Source organism: Loxodonta africana, chromosome 6, assembly GCF_030014295.1.
Source record: "Loxodonta africana isolate mLoxAfr1 chromosome 6, mLoxAfr1.hap2, whole genome shotgun sequence".
Lineage (NCBI taxonomy): Eukaryota > Metazoa > Chordata > Mammalia > Proboscidea > Elephantidae > Loxodonta > Loxodonta africana.
In genome coordinates, this window is record NC_087347.1 from 113,356,889 (window position 1) to 113,375,310 (window position 18,422).

At 41.4% G+C, this 18,422-nt stretch overlaps 1 long non-coding RNA gene across 1 annotated transcript; it reads right to left on the reverse strand.

Moving 5' to 3' along the window:
- Positions 1-263: 263 nt before the first annotated feature.
- On the reverse strand, positions 264-8,138 carry LOC135231555 (uncharacterized). The gene is made up of 2 exons (XR_010322337.1): positions 2,333-8,138; positions 264-977 (listed from the first exon to the last, which is right to left on the reverse strand). It is a non-coding gene; the product is annotated as an uncharacterized LOC135231555 (long non-coding RNA).
- Between the last annotated feature and the right edge of the window lie 10,284 nt (positions 8,139-18,422).

Sequence of the window (18,422 nt, forward strand, 5' to 3'; positions counted from 1 at the left end):
TCATTAAATATTTGGCTGCTAGAATTATAGCTGGGAACCAAGGCCAAGCACCTAGTCCCTACACAGTGAAATGGTTAAAAGTTTAGGCTCTGGACTGCCAGGGTTTAAGCCCCAAAACTACATTTATTAGCTGTGTGACCCTGGCCTTGCTGAGCCTCCATTTCCTCATCTGTAAAATGAGAGTAATAATACTGCCACCTCGTTGGGTTGTTCTGAAGGTTAAATGGATTAATATATGTTAAGCACTTAGAACACGGGAGCAATGTGGTTCAGTGGTAGAATCATCCCCTCCCATGTGGGTGATCCGGCCAATACATCTCATGCACGGCTACCACCCGTCTGTCAGTGGAGGCTTGCACGTTGCTATGAAGCTGAAGAGCTTTCAGTGGAGCTTCCAGATTAAGATGGATGAGGAAGAAAGGCCTGGCAATCACTTCTGAAAATCAGCCAATGAAAACCCTATGGATCACAACGGTCCAGTTCAATCCATAGCTGATCACAGGGATGGAGCAGGCCCAGGCAGCATTTCTTCCATTGTGCATGGGGTCTCCATGAGTCAGGGGCAGGGGACTTAAAGGCAGCTGACTACAACAACAGGAGGTACTTAGAACAGGGCCTGGTACATAGTAAATGCTAGCCATTGTTATTATCTTTAATGTGGTCTAGGGAGGTCAGATGTGGAAGGCTGCTGGCAGTAGACAATTTAAATTCATCGCTGAAAAACAATTAAAATAACCAAAATTTTCCTTGTAAGCAAGATGGAATTACAATATTTAACTGTGACACAGGGTACGATAAGAAGTAAACAAAATGGGATAGTTTTAAGGTTAAAATGCGTTACTTGGAAATCTGTTGAGGGCAGGATGGGAGACTGGGAGGGGCATGTCCTTCTGTCACCAGAAGTCTGATAGACTGCTCCTTGGGCCTTCCAGAAGCCCCTCAATGTCAGGACCTGCTCTCACCTCAGAGCAAGAACACTGAAGCACAGAGAAGTAAATAATTTGTTGTCCATCTGAGATTCAAAACCAGATCACCTGGGTCAAAAAGTCTTTGCTCTCTCTATCTTCCCATCCTGTCAAGCACTGTGCCAGGCAGGCATTCCAGAAGAGACACAGAATCATGACACAGCCCAGGCCCAAAGTGCCATCACTTTGATAGGGGCATCTAAGTTACAAAGGGAAAAAAAAAGTTGCCATCGAGTTGATCCCAAATCATGGCAAGCCCTGCGTGTGAGCAGAACTATACTCCGTAGGGTTTTCAATGGCTGATTTTTTGGAAGTAGATTGCCAGGTCTTTCTTCCAAGGCATCTCTGGGTGGATTCGAATCTCCAACTTTTCGGTTAGTAGCTGAGCACGTTAACCATTTGCACCACTCAAGGACTCCAAAGTTACACAGAAGAGTTGAAGTATAGTTGAGAAAATCTCCCTGCAACCAGATCCAAAAAAAAAGAAAGAAAAATGGTAGAGAAAATTAGAAGATCAAAAAAAGAGATCCAATATCCAACAAGCAGGAGTTCCAGAAAAAAAGAGAGGAAATTATCAAAAACATATAATATTCAAGTTTCCCAGAATTGAAGGACCTGAACCTCCTGATTGAAAATGATCAGCTAAGGATACAAAAGAATAAACAGGGGAAAAGTCACCATCGTGAAATTTCATGTCATCAAGGATAAAAAGAAGATTCTGGAGGCTTCCAGACAAACCAGCTACAGACAAAGGATGAGACTTAGGATGGAATTCAGTTCTCGGCAGCAATACTGTAAGCTAGAAAACAATGGACCAGTACCAGTTCTGAGTGAACCACACGCAAAGAGAAAATCCCAGGAGAGCTGAGTAGAACGGGGATAAAGCGGTCTAGAAGAAATATCTCCCAAAAAGGGGGCTAGGAAGACTGATAAATTATGATAGTTTCAACTGTGTTGAAAATCATTTTAAAACTCTGATAGAGACTTCAGGGATATATTAATAACAGGTGCAAATTTTTAAAAAGTGAGGCAATTATTAACTATAGGGAAAACAAAAAGTTTCACAAAAAAAAGGAACATAACTGTAGTACACTATTTGGCTCAGCTGTGAATAATGTTATATAGTCATAGTGATGTAAATACTGAATATTGATCTCACTAAAATTGTGATATAACTCTATCAGTAGAATATAAGGAGGGAGACTAGGAAAAATTAAGAGACTAAAATACTCTCTATATCTATCCCTACAAAAAACAACAGATAAAATGTAATATGAATTTTTTTTTTATTTGCAACATAGGAGTGTTATGTAGAAATATGGAGATAACAACTAAAGAAGCTAGCATAAAAAACCATAAATGTTTACCTTTTTTTTTTTCTGAGAATCAATAGATAATTGGAGGTTGGCAGGGGTCAGTCAAGTGACTACATTCCTCATGCTAATCCTCATAGTTCCATCTTACTCTCAACTGTGTCTCTTATTACTTTAAACAAAGAGGAGAGTGGAGATGGCAGCGTGGTATAGTGAGAGAATCTCAGCCTCAGGCTCCGTGGGTCCTAAGACAGAGGGTAAGACAGAGTGAGTGGAGGAAGACAGAGAGCTCTGAACTTCCCTCTTTTATAGTCCTGAGAGAGGAAGACATGAGAATGATCAGAGAGGAAAGAAGAAGAAATGGACAGGGCAGCCACAAGAATCTATCTTGGAGTCAGTCAGCTGGGACCTTCCAAGATTGAGTCAGCTTCTTTCTGAACTGTTCCCAAACAAGGCTGCTAGCTATAAAACCCAGAGTTCAGTGGACAAAAAGTATTATCGACACTAATGTAAAACACATGATAAAAAGAAAATCCAACCAAAGTGATGGCTTAAATAAAAATAGTATATCCATTTATAGAATACTGGGCAAACATTTAAAAAGATGTTTACAGAGTTATTAAATGACATGGAGAGTCATTTACAGTCTATTCTGCTTAAGGGAAGTAAAATAGAGAACCCAAAAAGGAGAGTATACAACATCATGTATAGCCTGCCTTTTAGGCTTAATGTTTCATAGGCAAAAAATAAAAATTACACATAGAAAAAAAGACTGGAAGAATATAATCAATAAGTAATGCTTACTTTAAATTGTCTATGTATTTTTATAACACCACTAGTTATAAAATTATATAATTTATTTTAAATTATATATTTATATATTATATATGTTGTATATTATATCTCTAACAATACTAGTCTGTCAGTTTGTCATATGAACATTGACGGCTTGCATGTTGCTGTCACGTTAGAAGCTATGTCTCTAGTATTTCAAATACCAGTACGGTCACTCATGGTGAACAAGTTTCAGTGGAGCTGCCGAACTAAGCCACACTAGAAAGGCCTGGTGATCTGCTTGTGAAAATTAGCCAACAAAAACCCTATGGATCACAACAGGATATTATCTGATGCATTGCTGGAAGATGAGCCCCCTAGGTTGGAAGGTACTCAAAATACGCCATAACGATGGATTCAAGCACATGGTCCTGAAGATAGCACAGGACCTGGCAACATCTCGTTCTGTTGTCCATGGGATTGCCATGAGTCAGAGTTGACTCAACGGTAACTAACAACAACATATTTTTTTAATTACCTGCATTGAGCATGTGCACCTTTGTAATAAGAATCAAACTTGAAGAATAAGAACAAAAATAATAAGAATAAAATGGTGCTGCCGTTGTTTTAAATTTTTCTTTAATAAAAGGAAAGGTACAATCTTGGATGCATCCTCCTTACAAACTCCTGCTTCTCACTGCCCACCATATCACCACCTCGGATGGAAGAGGAAGACCACATGTCCCCAGTGAAAGGTCAGTAAAGCATGGGAGTTAATTACTTCAGCCACCACTGCCCTGCAATAAACTGTCACCATCATCCTCACTCAGTAGGGTCATATACCCAACTCTACCTATGTTTCAAATTTTATTGTGATGAAATTACAAAGGGTTGGCATTTTAAAAGAATATGGCTATCGTTTTTATTCAAGTTGGGCAGTCTCCACCAGTAAAGCTTCAGGAGTTGTCTTGATACTAAACTTTTTTTTGACACTCCAAATTTGGTCACCTCTGTCTAAAGCTATCAGGCAACAAACAGACATCCTTATGCATCCAAACGAAACATGCCAAAATGCTGGTTTCTGAGTTAAAACAGAGCTCTTAATTTGGTCCACATAGTGAATAAGATCAAAAGAAGTGTTCCATCTCTGTTGGGAGGAATATAAACTAGTACAAACATTTTGGAAAACAACTTGTATTTGAGCTTCAAAAAGCAATTTAGTACTTCCTCTTCTGAGACTATAATCTAAGAAAACAACTACAAATGCAGAAAAAGAACATTCTGCAGCATTATTTATAATGCAGATCAGGTCAATCATTTAATGCAAATGATGGGCTATTACATAGCCATTAAAAACAAATCTTCAAATAATTTTAATGACACAAGAAATACTTATATGAGGAGGATTTTTTTAAAAGGAGGATGCACAAATGTATAATCTCAGATATATAAGTGAAATGCATAACATAGAGGTTGAGAAATATACCCCAAAATAACTGGAACTGCCAGAAAATTATAAATGTTGGGGAGATTGGAACTCTTACACACTGCTGGTGGGAATGTAAAATGGCACAACCACTATGGAAAATGGCATGGCACTTCCTTAAAAAGCTAGAAATACCATATGACCTAGCAATCCCACTCCTGAGTATATACCTTAAAGAAATAAGAGCCATGACAAGAATAGACATGTGCACACCCATGCTCACTGCAGCATTATTCACAATAGCAAAAAGATGGAAACAAACTAAGTGCCCATCAACAGATGAATGGATTCACGAACTATGGTACATACACGCAGCGGAGCACTACGTAATGATAAAGAATAATGACAAACCCGCAAAACATCTCACAACATGGATAAATTTGGAGGACATTATGCTGAGTGAAATAAGTCAATCACAAGGGAACAAATGTTGTATGAGACCACTATTATAAAGAAACAAGAAAAGGTTTACACACAGGGGGAAAAAAAAATTGTTCTATGGTCACTGTAGATTGGAGGGTAAGGGAGGGAAAATTACCAAATAGATAAAAGGTACATGTCAATATTAGTGAAAGGAAAGGCAATACATGATATGGGGGAAGTCAGCAACACATGAACAAGACAAGGAAGGACATTAGAGGAATGCAAGAACAAAGGGCAACGACAGTAATTACTATAGCATAGACAATCCTACAACAATAGTATTAACAAACAATAATTTACAAATGGATACATAGCTAGAAGACAAGAGGTGTGGGAGGGCATAAGGGAACACACCCATCTGCAGACATAGGTCTGGTGGTGTATATTGCTACACACAGAACTGTAGGTGCTGCTTGTATATTAATATAGACAATACAGCACACAAGAGCCACAGTCAGGGCAACTTTTTAGACATAATCAAACACCTCACAGGACAAAGTTTCTAGGCTTAAAGGTGAAGGACCATAGACTCAAGAGACATCTACGTCAATTAAAAAAAAAAAAAAAATTGGCACAATATAATTCATAAAAACAAAGATCCATATCTTACTTTGGTGAGTATTGTCTGGGATCGGACGAGGTTGTGAGCGGCCAACTAAGGTAAAACTATTGGTCTCTCACTGTCCAGAGAATGAAGAAAACCAAAGACTCAAGGGAGCAATTAGTCCAGAGGATTAATGGACCACATGAACCACAGTCTATACAACCCCAAGACCAGAAGAACTACACGGTGCTGGGCTACCACTACCGACCACTCTGATTGGAATCACAACAGAGGGCCCCAGACAGAGGGGGAGAAAAATCGTAGAGCAAAAAATCAAATTGACACAAAAGATCAGACTTAGTGGTCTGACAGAGACTGGAGGAACCCCTGAAATTATGGCCCTAAAACACCCTTCTGTACTGGAACTGAAGCTGTTCCTGGGGACGACCGTTAAGCCAAACCATAGACAGGCCCATAAATAAATAATAACACCTGAGAGGAATGTGCTCCTTAACACAATTAATTATATGAAATCAAAAGGCAACATTTGCCCAAAAGGAAAGATGAAAAGGCAGGAGCAGGTTAAAAACAGGACGAACAGAAACAGGGAGGGTAGGGCAGAAATGGGGAGAGTGCTGATACATTGTGGGGAATGAAACCAATGTCACAGAACACTTACGTACAAACTACCGAATGGGAAACTAATTTGCTCTGTAAACTTTCATCTAATGCACAATAAAAAAATTTTTTTTAATAATAACGTTAAATAATCCAAAAAAAAAAACATGCTGAGAAATACATCCAAGCATTAATCATGGTTGTCTTTGAGTGGTAGAATTGTCAATGATTTCCATCCTCTTTTCTGGACTTTTTATGTTTTCTAAGTTTTGCATAGTGAGAGCTGAGAGTTTAAATGACATTCCCAAGCTCACAAACTGGTAAGTACCAATGTTGTTTAAGATACATGCTTCATAAACAGACTCTGTGGAAAAAAGGACAAGTAACCAAAAAAAAAAAAAACCTTCATTTATAAAATCTGCTGATTCCCATGGTGTAAATACTACCTCCGTGGCTAATTTCAAGAAATACAGCTGGCAAAATTCCTGAATATTTAACAATCACTCACAAGCTAGTGTGACTTTAGTCTGTCATATAATACACCACTCGTCATCTACCCGCTATCTCGTTATCTGACTGTGATGGTTAAGGCCGTGCGTCAACTTGGCTGGGCCATGTTCTCAGTGGTTTGGCAGCTATGTAATGATGCAATTTGGCAGTTATGTAATAATGTATTTTGGAAGTTATGTAATAATGTATACATCCTCCATGATGTAATCTGACGTGATAAGCCAATCAGTTGTAAAGGGAGTTTTCAGGGGGGTGTGGCTTGCATCCTAGAGAGAGAGAGAGAGACAGATTTTCTGGCAAAGCTCGCTTGCTTGCTCTGGATCCTGAATCCAGTTCTTCATCATCTGACCTCCAGTTCTTAGCACTTGAGCCAGCTGCCTGCCATATTGCCTGCTGATCTTGAGATTCGCCAGCCTCTGCAGCCTGTTTTACCTGCCAATCTTGGTATTTTTCAGCCTCTGAAGCCCATGAGACAGCAGCATGCTCTCTGACCTGCTGATCTTGGGGGTGTCAGCCCATGCACTACATGAGTCAGAAGAAGCCTCCAGCCTGATGCCTGACCCACAGACATGGAACTTGCCAGCCTCTACAACTGTATGAGCCATTTCTTTGATCTCTCTCTCTCTCTGTGCATACATACATACATATATATGCTTCACTGGTTTTGCTTCTCTAGAGAACCCAACCTAAGACATTTGGTACCAAGAGTGGTTCTAGAGAAATAAAATTACAAGGATGAGTTTTCTAAATTGGTTCTCAAGTCTGACTAGTCTTAAAGGCATTGATGACTCTGCCTTCAGTAGTAAGGAGGGCACTGCTAATCCATGGCATGAGGAGGAAATATTAATACACAAAATATCACCACCAATAGATCAAGTATTGATGAGAGGCGAGGCTTTGAGTGATCACATGTTTGATACTTTTCTACAATTTTGTCAGAATGAGAAGTATAGGAAAGCTGGTTGGTTGGTCCTACTCTCTAGACAAAGTGGTAGAACAAAGAGATGAGCTCAGGGCTCAAACAGTGCAAAAAAGACCTCAAAATTGCCACTTGTGCCCTGAAAGAAAACCTTATTTCTTGTGGCAATAGAGCTGATATTGCCAAAAACCAAACCCAGAGTCTTATCCTAAGAGTGGCTGAATTACAATTCCATTTTAATTTCCAGCCTCGAATGGTGTCTGCAGTTAATTGGGAATAAATGGGATCCTGAAACTTGGAATGGGGACATGTGGGAAGATAATCAGGAACCAAAGGACACTGAGCACCTAAATTCCATTGAAACCCCTGCCCACAGAACCAGCGCTCTTACTACCATACAAAGAGACCACTCTGTCTTTGTCTGCTAAGCCAACCTCCCCAGAAAAACCATTAACACTTTTACCCCTATCTGATGAGGTTAACCCAGCTGTGCTTGAAGAGTCTTTGAGCTATTACCTAGAAAAACACCTGGAGCACTATCTGCCTTACAAGACATTGCTAAATGTGCTAAATGTTCCCAGGCCCCACCCCCCCACCCAATTTTGCATCTAGACCTATAACTAGGCTTAAGTCCCAGTGAGCCCCAAAAGGTGAAATAAAAAGAGTGACCCAGGAGGAGATACGCTACACTCCAAAAGAACTGCTTGAATTTTCTAATATGTACAAATAGAAACATGGGAAATATGTGTGGGAATGGCTATTAAGGGTGTGGACTATGGTACAAAAAACATAAAGATGGATCAGTCTGAGTTTATTGATTTGGGCCTACTAAGCATAGATTCTTCATTCAATGTTTCAGTTTGGCAGGCTAGGGAATGATCTAATAGTTTATTCGGTTGGTTCACTGAAGCATAGATTACACAGCGGCCTACGCTATACTGAGGTGAAGTACCAGATCTGCTTTGATATATTGAAAAAGAAAGCATCAAAAGGCTTAGGGAAATAGGCATGTTACAGTGGATTTATCAGGTCAGACCCATAGACCCACACATGGAGTGCCCAGAGGACACACCTTTCACCACAATGATGAGAACAATTTGTGAAGGGAGCCCCAGCATCCTTGAAGACTACTGTTGTTGCTATTTTATGTAAGTCGGATTTGACAATAGGAACTGGCATAGCTGAATTAAGATACCTAACTACAATGGGGCTGATTGGACCCTGTGGTGGTAGAGGCCAAGTGGCAGCACTCGATCGACAAATACAAGGTGGGCGTGGTTACTGTAATGGACAGCAGAATCAAAGCAGTAATCAGAATCATCTGACTCGTACGACCTTACAGCATTGGCTACTTAGTCACGGTATGCCTAGGAGTGAAATGGATGGGAAATCTACTTAGTATTTACTTCATCTGTGCAAACAGAATTTAGGTCAAGTGAACAGCAGTCTAACTCAAATCACCAAAACAGAGTCACAGCCGTTCAATCAATTCCCAGACTTGAGCCAGTTTACAGACCCACAATCCCTTGAATGAAGGGGAGGCCAGGTTCCCTTGAGGAACATTTGCACTACACTGCCAAAAGTTTATACTGTTAATATTTCTCTCAGCTTTCCCCAAAGGGAAAAGGGAATTATCAGACATTTTGGGTGTTACTGGACACTGGCTCTGAACTGACATAAATTCCAGGAGACTCAAAACATCACTGTGGCCCACTAGTCAGAGTGGGGGTATATGGAGGTCAGGTTACTAATGAAGTCTTACCTCATGCTCGTCTCACATTGGTCCAGTGGGTCCCAAACCCATCCTATAGTGATTTGCCCAGTTCCAGAATGCATAATTGGAATAGATATACTTAGCAAATGGCAGGACCCCACATTGGATCTCTGACAAGTGGAGTAAGGCCTGTTATGGTAGAAAAAGTCAAGTGGAAGCCAGTCGAACTGCCCTTACTTAGCAAAATAGTAAACCAAAAGCAATACCGCATTCCTGGAGGAATTGCAGCGATTACTGCCACCATCAAGGGCTTGAAGGTTGCAGGGATGGTGATTCCCACCACATGCCCATTCAACTTCCCTATTTGGCTTGTGCAAAAAGCAAATAGATCTTGGAGAATTATAGTGGGTTATCATAAATTTAACCAGGTGGTGACTCCAATTGCAACTGCTATTCCAGATGCTGTTTCATTGCTTGAGCAAATTAATACATCTTCTTACACCTGGTGTGCAGCTATTGATAAGGCCAATGCCTTTTTTTTGATCCCAGTTTTGAAGGAACACCAGGAAGTAGTTTGCTGTCAGCTGGCAAGCCAACAATACACCCTCACTGCCTACCTCAGAGACACATCAACTCTCCATCCAGCCCTACATCATAATTTAGTCCTTGGGGACCTTGAACCCCTTTCCTTTCCACAAGATATCACACTGGTCCATTACATTGATGACATTGTGGTGCTTGGACCTAGTAAGGAAGAAATGTCAATGACTCTGGACTTATTGTTAAAACATTTGAGTGCTAGAAGGTGGGAAAATAATCCCATAAAAATTCAGGCACCTTCCACCTCAGCGAAATTTCTAGGAGTCCAGTGGTGTGGGACATGTCAAGATATTCCTTGTAAAATGAAGGATAAGTTATTGCACCTGGTCTCTTCCACAACTAAAAAGGAGGCACAATGCCTTGTGGGCCTCTTTGGATTTTGGAGGCAACATATTCTTCATTCGGGTGTGCTACTCCAGCCTATTTATCAATTGACTCGGAAAGCTGCTAGTTTTGAATGGGGCCCAGAACAAGAGAAGACTGTACAACAGGTTCAGAATGTCATGCAAGCTCCTCTGCCCCTGAGCCATATGTTCCAGGAGATCTAACCTTGCTAGAAGTGTCAGTGGCAGATAGAGATGCTGTTAGGAGTTTTTGGAAGGTCTCTATTGGTGAATCACAGGGCAGACCTTTAGGACTTTGGAATAAAGCCCTGCCATCCTCTGCAAATAACTACTCTCCTTTTGAGAAATAACTTTTAGCTTGTTACTGCACCTTAGTAGAGACTGAACACTTAACCATGGGCCACTGAGTCACCATGCGGCCTGAGCTGCCCATCATGAACTGCGTGTTGTCTGACCCACAGAGTCATAAAGTTGGATGTGCACAGCCCAAGCAAGACCTAAAGGCACAAGTAAGTTGCATGAGGAAGTAGCCAAAATGCCCATGGTCTCCACTCCTGTCACATTACCTGCCTTCTCCCAGTCTGCACCTATGGCTTCATGGGGAGTTCTTATGATTAGTTGACTGAGGAACAGAAACCTGGTGCCTGCCTGGGTTACAAATGGTTCTGTTCGATATGCAGGCACCACTCAAAAGTGGACAGCAGTAGCACTATAACCCCTTTCTGGGACCTCCTTGAAGGACAATGGTGGAGGGAAATCCTCCCAATGGGCAGAACTTTGAGCAGTACACCTCATTGTTCACTTTGCTTGGAAGAAGAAATGGCTATTTGTGCAACTGTATACTGATTCATGGGCTCAGTGGTCAGGGACTTGGAAGGAACATGATGGAAAAATTGGTGACAAGGAGATATGGGAAAGCAGTATGTGGACAGACGTCTCTGAATGGACCGAGGAAGTGAAGATATTTGTGTCTCATGTGCATGCTCACCAAAGGTTGATCTTCACAGAGGAGGATTTTAACAATCAAGTGGATGACATGTTTTATGGAAACCATTCTCTTTCCCCAGCCATTCTCGTCATTGCCCAATGGATTCATGAACAAAGTGGCCATGGTACTCGGTTATGCATGAGCTCAGCAACACAGACTACCACTCACCAAGGCCAACTTGGCTACAGCCACTGCTGAGTGCCCAATCTGTCAGCAGCAGAGACCAATGCTGAGTCTTTAATATGGCACCATTCCTCAAGGCTTCACCCAGCAACCAGGTAGCAGGTGAATTACATTAGTCTGCTTCCATCATGGAAAGGGGAGTGCTTCCTTCTTACTGGCATAGACACTCTGGATATGGATTTGACTTCCCTGCACGCAGTGCCTCTGCCAAAACTATCACCCATAGACTCATAGGATGCCTCATCCATCATTATGTTATCCTATACAGCATTGACTCAGATCAGGGAACTCATTTCACAGCAAACGAAGTACGGCAATGGGCCCGTGCTCATAACATTCATTGGTCTAACCATGTTTCCCATCATCCTGAAGCAGCTGGCTTGATAGAACGATGGAATGGCCTTCTAAAGGCACAGTTACAATGCCAGCTAGGTGGCAACACTTTGCAGTTTGGCACAGGGGCCTCCAGAAGGCTGTATATGCTCTAAACCAGCATTCAATACAGGATGCTGTTACTCCCATAGCCAGGATTCACGGTTACAGAAATCAAGGGGTGGAGATGGGAGTGGCACCACTATTATCTCTGGTGACCCACTTGCAAAATTTTTGCTTCCTGTCACATGCCCTATGCTCTACATGTCTGCAGGTCTTACTTCCAAAGACAGGAATGTTCCTACATGGAGACACAACATGGATTCCACTGAACTGGAAGTTAAGAATGTCACCCTACCACTTTGGGCTCTTCATGCCTCTGAATTAACAGGCAAAGAAGACGGTTACTAAATTGGCTAGTGAGATTGACCATGAAATTGGACTAATGTTGCATGACAGTTGTAAATAAGAGTATGTCTGGAATACAAGAGATCCCTTAGGGTGCCTCTTAGTACTACCATGTCCTATGATTAAAGCCAATAGAAAACTACAGCAACCCAATTCTGACATGGCCACTAATGGCCCAGACCCTTCAGTAATGAAGGTTTGGGTCACCTCATCAGACAAGGAACCACGGCCCCCTGAGGTGCTCGCTGAGGGAGGTCAAAGAAAATACAAAATGGGTGGTAGAAAAAGGTAGTTTAAATACCAGTTACAACCACATGACCAGTTGCAGAAATGAGGACTGTAATTGTTATGAATATTTCCTCCTTGTATGCATATATAAAAAAAATTTTTTTTCCTTCCCTCCCTAATAAAATATAAGATTTTAATATGACTAGCATATTTTTGATTGTGTGCATGTTAGTTTTCTCATGTTAGTCACAAGTATGACTTTGTAATTGTCTTTATTTAGAGATTTGATGGGGTTTAAGGAGGTATATACAGGTGCCGAGTTGGCAAAGGGTGGGCTGCTATGGTTACGATTATGTGTCAACTTGGCTGGGCCATAATTCTCAGTGGTTTGGCAGTTATGTAATGAGGTAGTCTGGCAGTTTTGTAATGATGTAATTTTGGCAGTTATGTAATGATGTAGTCATCCTCCATGATGTGATCTGATGTGATCAGTTGTAAGGGGAGTTTCCTTGGAGATGTGTCCTGCTTCCAACATATATGGATGTTATGGCAAGGCTTGCCTCTTGCTCTGGATCCTGCATCTGATTTGTCATCACCTAATTAGTTCTTTGGACTTGAGCCAGCTGCCTGTGGTATTGCCTGCAAACCTTGGATTTGTCAGCCTCCACAGCCTGTGAGCCAGCAGCCTGCCACCTGACCTGGTGATCTCGGGTTTTTCAGCCCTTGCAGCTACATGAGTCAGAAGAAGGCTCCAGCCTGATGTCTGACCCACAGGCTTGGAACTCACCAGCCTCTACAACCATGTGAACCATTTCTTTGGGATAGATTCTCTCTGTCTCTCTCTCTCTCTCTCCCTATACATATATATATACTTCACTGGTTTTGCCTCTCTAGAGAACCCAGACTAAGATATCTAACATTTCACATTTATGACAGTAGTAAAAATTTAATATTCAACTATTTTGCTCATTAACAACGTACGTCTGGCAATAAGGAACACTGAAGTATAAGGCAAGGGTAACACTAGCTGTGATAGTCAAGGTTATGTGTCAACTTGGCTGTGCCATAATTCTTAGTGGCTTGGCAGTTATATAATGGTGTTAAATTTGGCAGGTATGTAATGATGTGGTCATCTTCCATTTTGGGATCTGATGTGGTCATCCTCCATTTTTGCATAATGCCTATTTTTGCATAAGAACCTGGTCTTTGGAACCTAACCATGTTGTTAAGTGAGAACTGGGTCTACATGCCCCTCCTCAGATGGGGTCTTAGTTTCCTAGGGCTGCTATAACAAAATCCCTCAAAGTAAGTGACTTTAAATAACAGAAACGTATTGTCTCACAGTTATGGAGGCTAGAAGTCCAAACTGGGGTATCGGTCATGTTGATTTCTTCCAAGAGATCTAAAAGAGGAACTGTTCCTGGTCTCTCTTCCAGCTTCTGAAGACTTCCACAATTCTTGGCATTCTTTGGCTCATCTGAGGTGTCTTTGCATGGTGTCCTTCCCTGTGCCTATCTCTTTGTTCTCCATTTATAAAGACACAAGTCGTATAGGATTAAGACCCACCCTACTCCATTGTGACTTCATATTAATATTTAAAAATTCTATTTCCAAACAGGGTTACATTCACAGATACAGGGGTTAGGACTTCAGTATATCTTTTGCAAGGGGCAGGGGAGCGGGGGAGCAAAATTTAATCCATAATTGATGGTGCCCTCAACCATGATTCCATACTGGCCTGGGCCTGAAAAATTCTGTCAATCTCAGTTCGATGAAGCTGTCTTAACCCCAAGCTAGCCCCACCTCATCCCTTCCAATGTCTGTGGTCTCATCTCGTTTCCCAAAGAGTGTGAGGTGGGCATTGGGACCTCTCTGCCTCTCTGTCCTCCAAGCAAACAGCTGCTCCAGTGATCCCAAGCCAGCCTCTGGAGGCTGGAGGACTCTTCCCTCAGGCCTGAAGGACCAGGAATGACTTTCATTCTTTCCATTTCTAAAGCATCTCTAAAGAATGCTCACATGAAACAGATTCATAGTGAGATGAAGGCAAAGAAGGTCCTTTTCGTCTCTGATGATGGAATTCCCATTCTGTTCTTAACAGCCACTGATACAGAGCTTTTATAACCTGAAAAGGCCAAGGACCATGATAACAACACCACCTTATATCAGTAGGGTACATTCAGCTTTGAAAAGCATGTGCTCAAGAAATCTTTATTGAGTGAATGAAAATGACTTTATGTGACTTAGCTCACTTAAGCTTTTCAACCATCTTGTGGTAGGGCAGTGATTCTCATTGTCATCTTACAGAATAATAATAATAGTTGGGCACCTACTGTGTGTCAGATAAGTGTCAGGGAAGTGCCTTACCGTTATTTTTAATACTCATGACAACCCACGAGGTAGATACTGTCATCTCCTTTATAAAATGAGGAAACCTTAAAAAAGGAGAGTAATTTTCCCAAAGTCACACAATCAATAAGTAACTCAACCAAACTCCTTGAAGCCAGTTATCATTTCTCCCATTTCATCATTCTGAAAAACAACCCGAGTCTTAGGGAGGTTATATCTTACCTAATGCCGTATAGCTTGTAGGTGCAGAGCCTGTCTCTAGACTCCTGGCCTAGCCCAGTGCTCTCTCGTATCCCATTTCTTCTTTGTGGTTTTCCCTCAGACCCTGTTTTATCCTGGTGGGGTTGTGTGACAATAAGAAAGCTACCCCTTGCATTTGTGTTATTACCCTTTGCATAATAATAGCTTAATATTGAACACAGGCACCTGTCTCCAGAAGGCCTAGGAATACTCTCTAAGGACAGGTACCTACGTGCCTCCATGTGTGGCTGTTCTAAAAGGACTTAATCCAACATCTGGGCTCAACAAACATCTATTGAGTGCCTACCATCTGCCAGGTGCTGAGATAGACCCTGGGGACACAAAGATGAATTAATCTGCTTAGGAATTAGGAAATCAACAAGTACTCATGGCTTAAAGCCCTGGGCAGACTGTGAAGGACTACTTATAGGCAGAAGACTCAAGCCCTGCAAGTCTCACACAGGTGGGCTACAGCAGGGCAGAAGTGGGCAAACACCAAGGGCAAAGGCAAAGCTAGGAAGAACTGAGAATCAGTTGCTCACTCTAAGGACATTATCCAACCCCACCCCTATTCCTACTTTCTGGCTTTCCCTTCTGCTATTCGAGTCCAGCTGAGGGTCACATTTTACTAGTTAAAGGCAACCAGACCAAGAGTGAGGCTTTTCAGCTCCCAGATATATTCTAAGAAGCGGGTTGATCCAAAAGCCAAGCCAAGGCCAAGTAGGTCAAAAGCCAAGATTGTCCCAGGTGCACCCAAGGGCAAGTAGATAACTAGCAAGAAGTCAATCAGGAGATGAGAAAACCAGCTGCCTCAAGTTTATACTCAGTCTCAAATGTGGAGGCAGGATGAGGGATTGTTTAAAGCAGTGGTTCTTACACTTCAAGGAGTCGCTGGGTGGTGCAAAAGGTTAACGCACTTGGCTGCTAATCAAAAGGTTGGACATTGGAGTCTACCCAGAAAAACCTCAGAAGAAAGGCCTGGAAGAAAGGTCTGGCGATTTACTTCCAAAAATCAGCCACTGAAAACTCTTTGGAGCACAGGTATACTCTGAAACACACACATGGGGTCTCACTGAGCCAGAATTGACTCCATGGCAAAAACTGGTGGTTTAGAATCAACCACAGGGCTTGGTAAACACAGATCTCTAGGCCCCACCCTCTTGGTTTCCAATTCCCAGTAGCTCTGTGGTGGGGCAGAGAATATACATGTGCTATAAGCTCCTGGGTGATGTGGGTACTGCTGTTCTAGAGAACACACTTTGAAAACCACTGACCTTGATGGTCCAAGTCACTAGCAAAAAAAGGAAGATGATTTAAGTACATGACTTAGTAGACAGACCTCAAATATAGATTATGGGAAGAAAGACACATTCATTTCCTTTTAAACACACAATTACAGCAGTTTTCAGCTTATGTCTTAATAATTTACGGACTTCTAAGGTAGATTGAAGTTAATTTTATTTTTATCTGATTGACCATATATTTACAGCAGTACATCAGCAGGGAACTGCCAGAAATTCAAGCCAGATTCAGAAAAGGATGTGGAATGAGGGATAACATTGCTGATATCAGATGGATCTTGGCTGAAAGCAGAGAATATCAGAAAGATGTTTACCTGTGTTTTATTGACTATGCAAAGACATTCAACTGCATGGATCATAAAAAATTATGGATAACATTGAGAAGAATGAGAATTCCAGAACACTTAATTGTGCTCATGCGGAACCAAGAGCATAGACCAAGAGACAGTCATTTAAACAAAACAAGGGATACTACATGGTTTAAAATCAGGAAAGATGTGCATCAGGGTTGTACCTTTCAACATACTTGGCAGTCTGTATGCTGAGCAAATAATTCGAGAAGCTGGACTATATGAAGAAGAACGGGTATCAGGATTGGAGGAAGACTCACTTAACAACCTGTAATATGCAGATAGACACAACCTTGCTTGCTGAAAATGAACAGGACTTGAAGCTTGCTGATAAAGATCAAAGACTACAGCCTTCGGTATGGATTACACCTCAATGTAAAGACAACAAAAATCCTCACAACTGGACCAATAAGCAACATCATAATAAACAGAGAAAAGATTGAAGTAGTCAAGGATTTCATTTTACTTCGATCCACAATCAACGCCCATGGAAGCGACAGTCAAGAAATCAACGCATTACATTGGGCAAAACTGCTGCAAAAGACCTCTTTAAAGTGTTAAGATTTCACCTTGAGAACTATGGTGCACCTGACCCAAGCCATGGTATTTTCAACCCCCTCATGCATGTGAAAGCTGGGCAATGAATAAGGAAGACCACAGAAGAATTGATGCCTTTGAATTACAGTGTTGGAAAAAAAATAGTGAATATACCATGGGCTGCCAGAAGAATGAACAAATTTGTCGTGGAAGAAGTACAGCCAGAATGCTTATTACAGACAAGGCTGGTGAGACTTCGTCTCACTTACTTTGTACATGTTATCAGGACAGAGACCAATCCCTGGAGAAGGACATCATGCTTGGCAGAGGGTCAGCAAAAAAGAGGAAGACCCTCAATGAAATGGACTGACACAGTGACTGCACCAAATGGGCTCAAGCATAACAAGGATTGTGAAGATGGTGCAGGACCAGGCAGTGTTTTGTTCTGTTGTACATAGGGTCACTATGAGTCAGAACTGACTCCGTGGCACCTAACAACAATAACATATTACTATATGTTAAAGTACTAAAAACAAGATCTAGGGACTGGCCTAATAACTGCCACAATTTCAAAATAGTGATGTAAATAATATTTTTAGATATCTGTAACAACTTCAGCGTCCTATGGAAATATCCGTAATTTCTACTGGGGACAAAGTCAGGGTACTGCTAATATTACTTTGGTGTGTTGCCTACCTTGATAATTAAAAGAAATGCCAATTTTTCAATTCAAGCCCTCTAAATCCTCAACACGGAAGTCTTTGAGGGTCCATGGTCCCTGGTTTCAGACAGGGTCAATCAGGGACAGACTAACCAGTAAGCAAGGTACGCACAGGCTTAATTTTGTTTACTTATCTGTAGTGCACAATTTCACATGGGTTAAACAAGTGAAATTGTGCACTGCAGATTAGTAAGTAAGCACAAGTAAGCTGGTGTGTACATTGCTTATTGGGTTAGCTGTCCCTGGGTTCAACAAGTACAAATAAACCCTCATGTCACTCAAATTAATGTTCCCATCTGTTGTTCATATTCCTTTAAAAAATATGGCTGCATGATCCCTTGGTTATTTTTGTTTGTTTTGTTTTGTTTTTCCATTTTAAAACTTGGAATGAGTTATACTTGTTGTTCAGTAATTACCCCAGACTCTACTACATGAAACAAAACACACACATTCATGTTTTAACGGGACTTAGAGCATGTCATAGATCCAGCCTGATTTCTAAATAATAGAAAACATCGTCTGTACTATCTGACCCAGC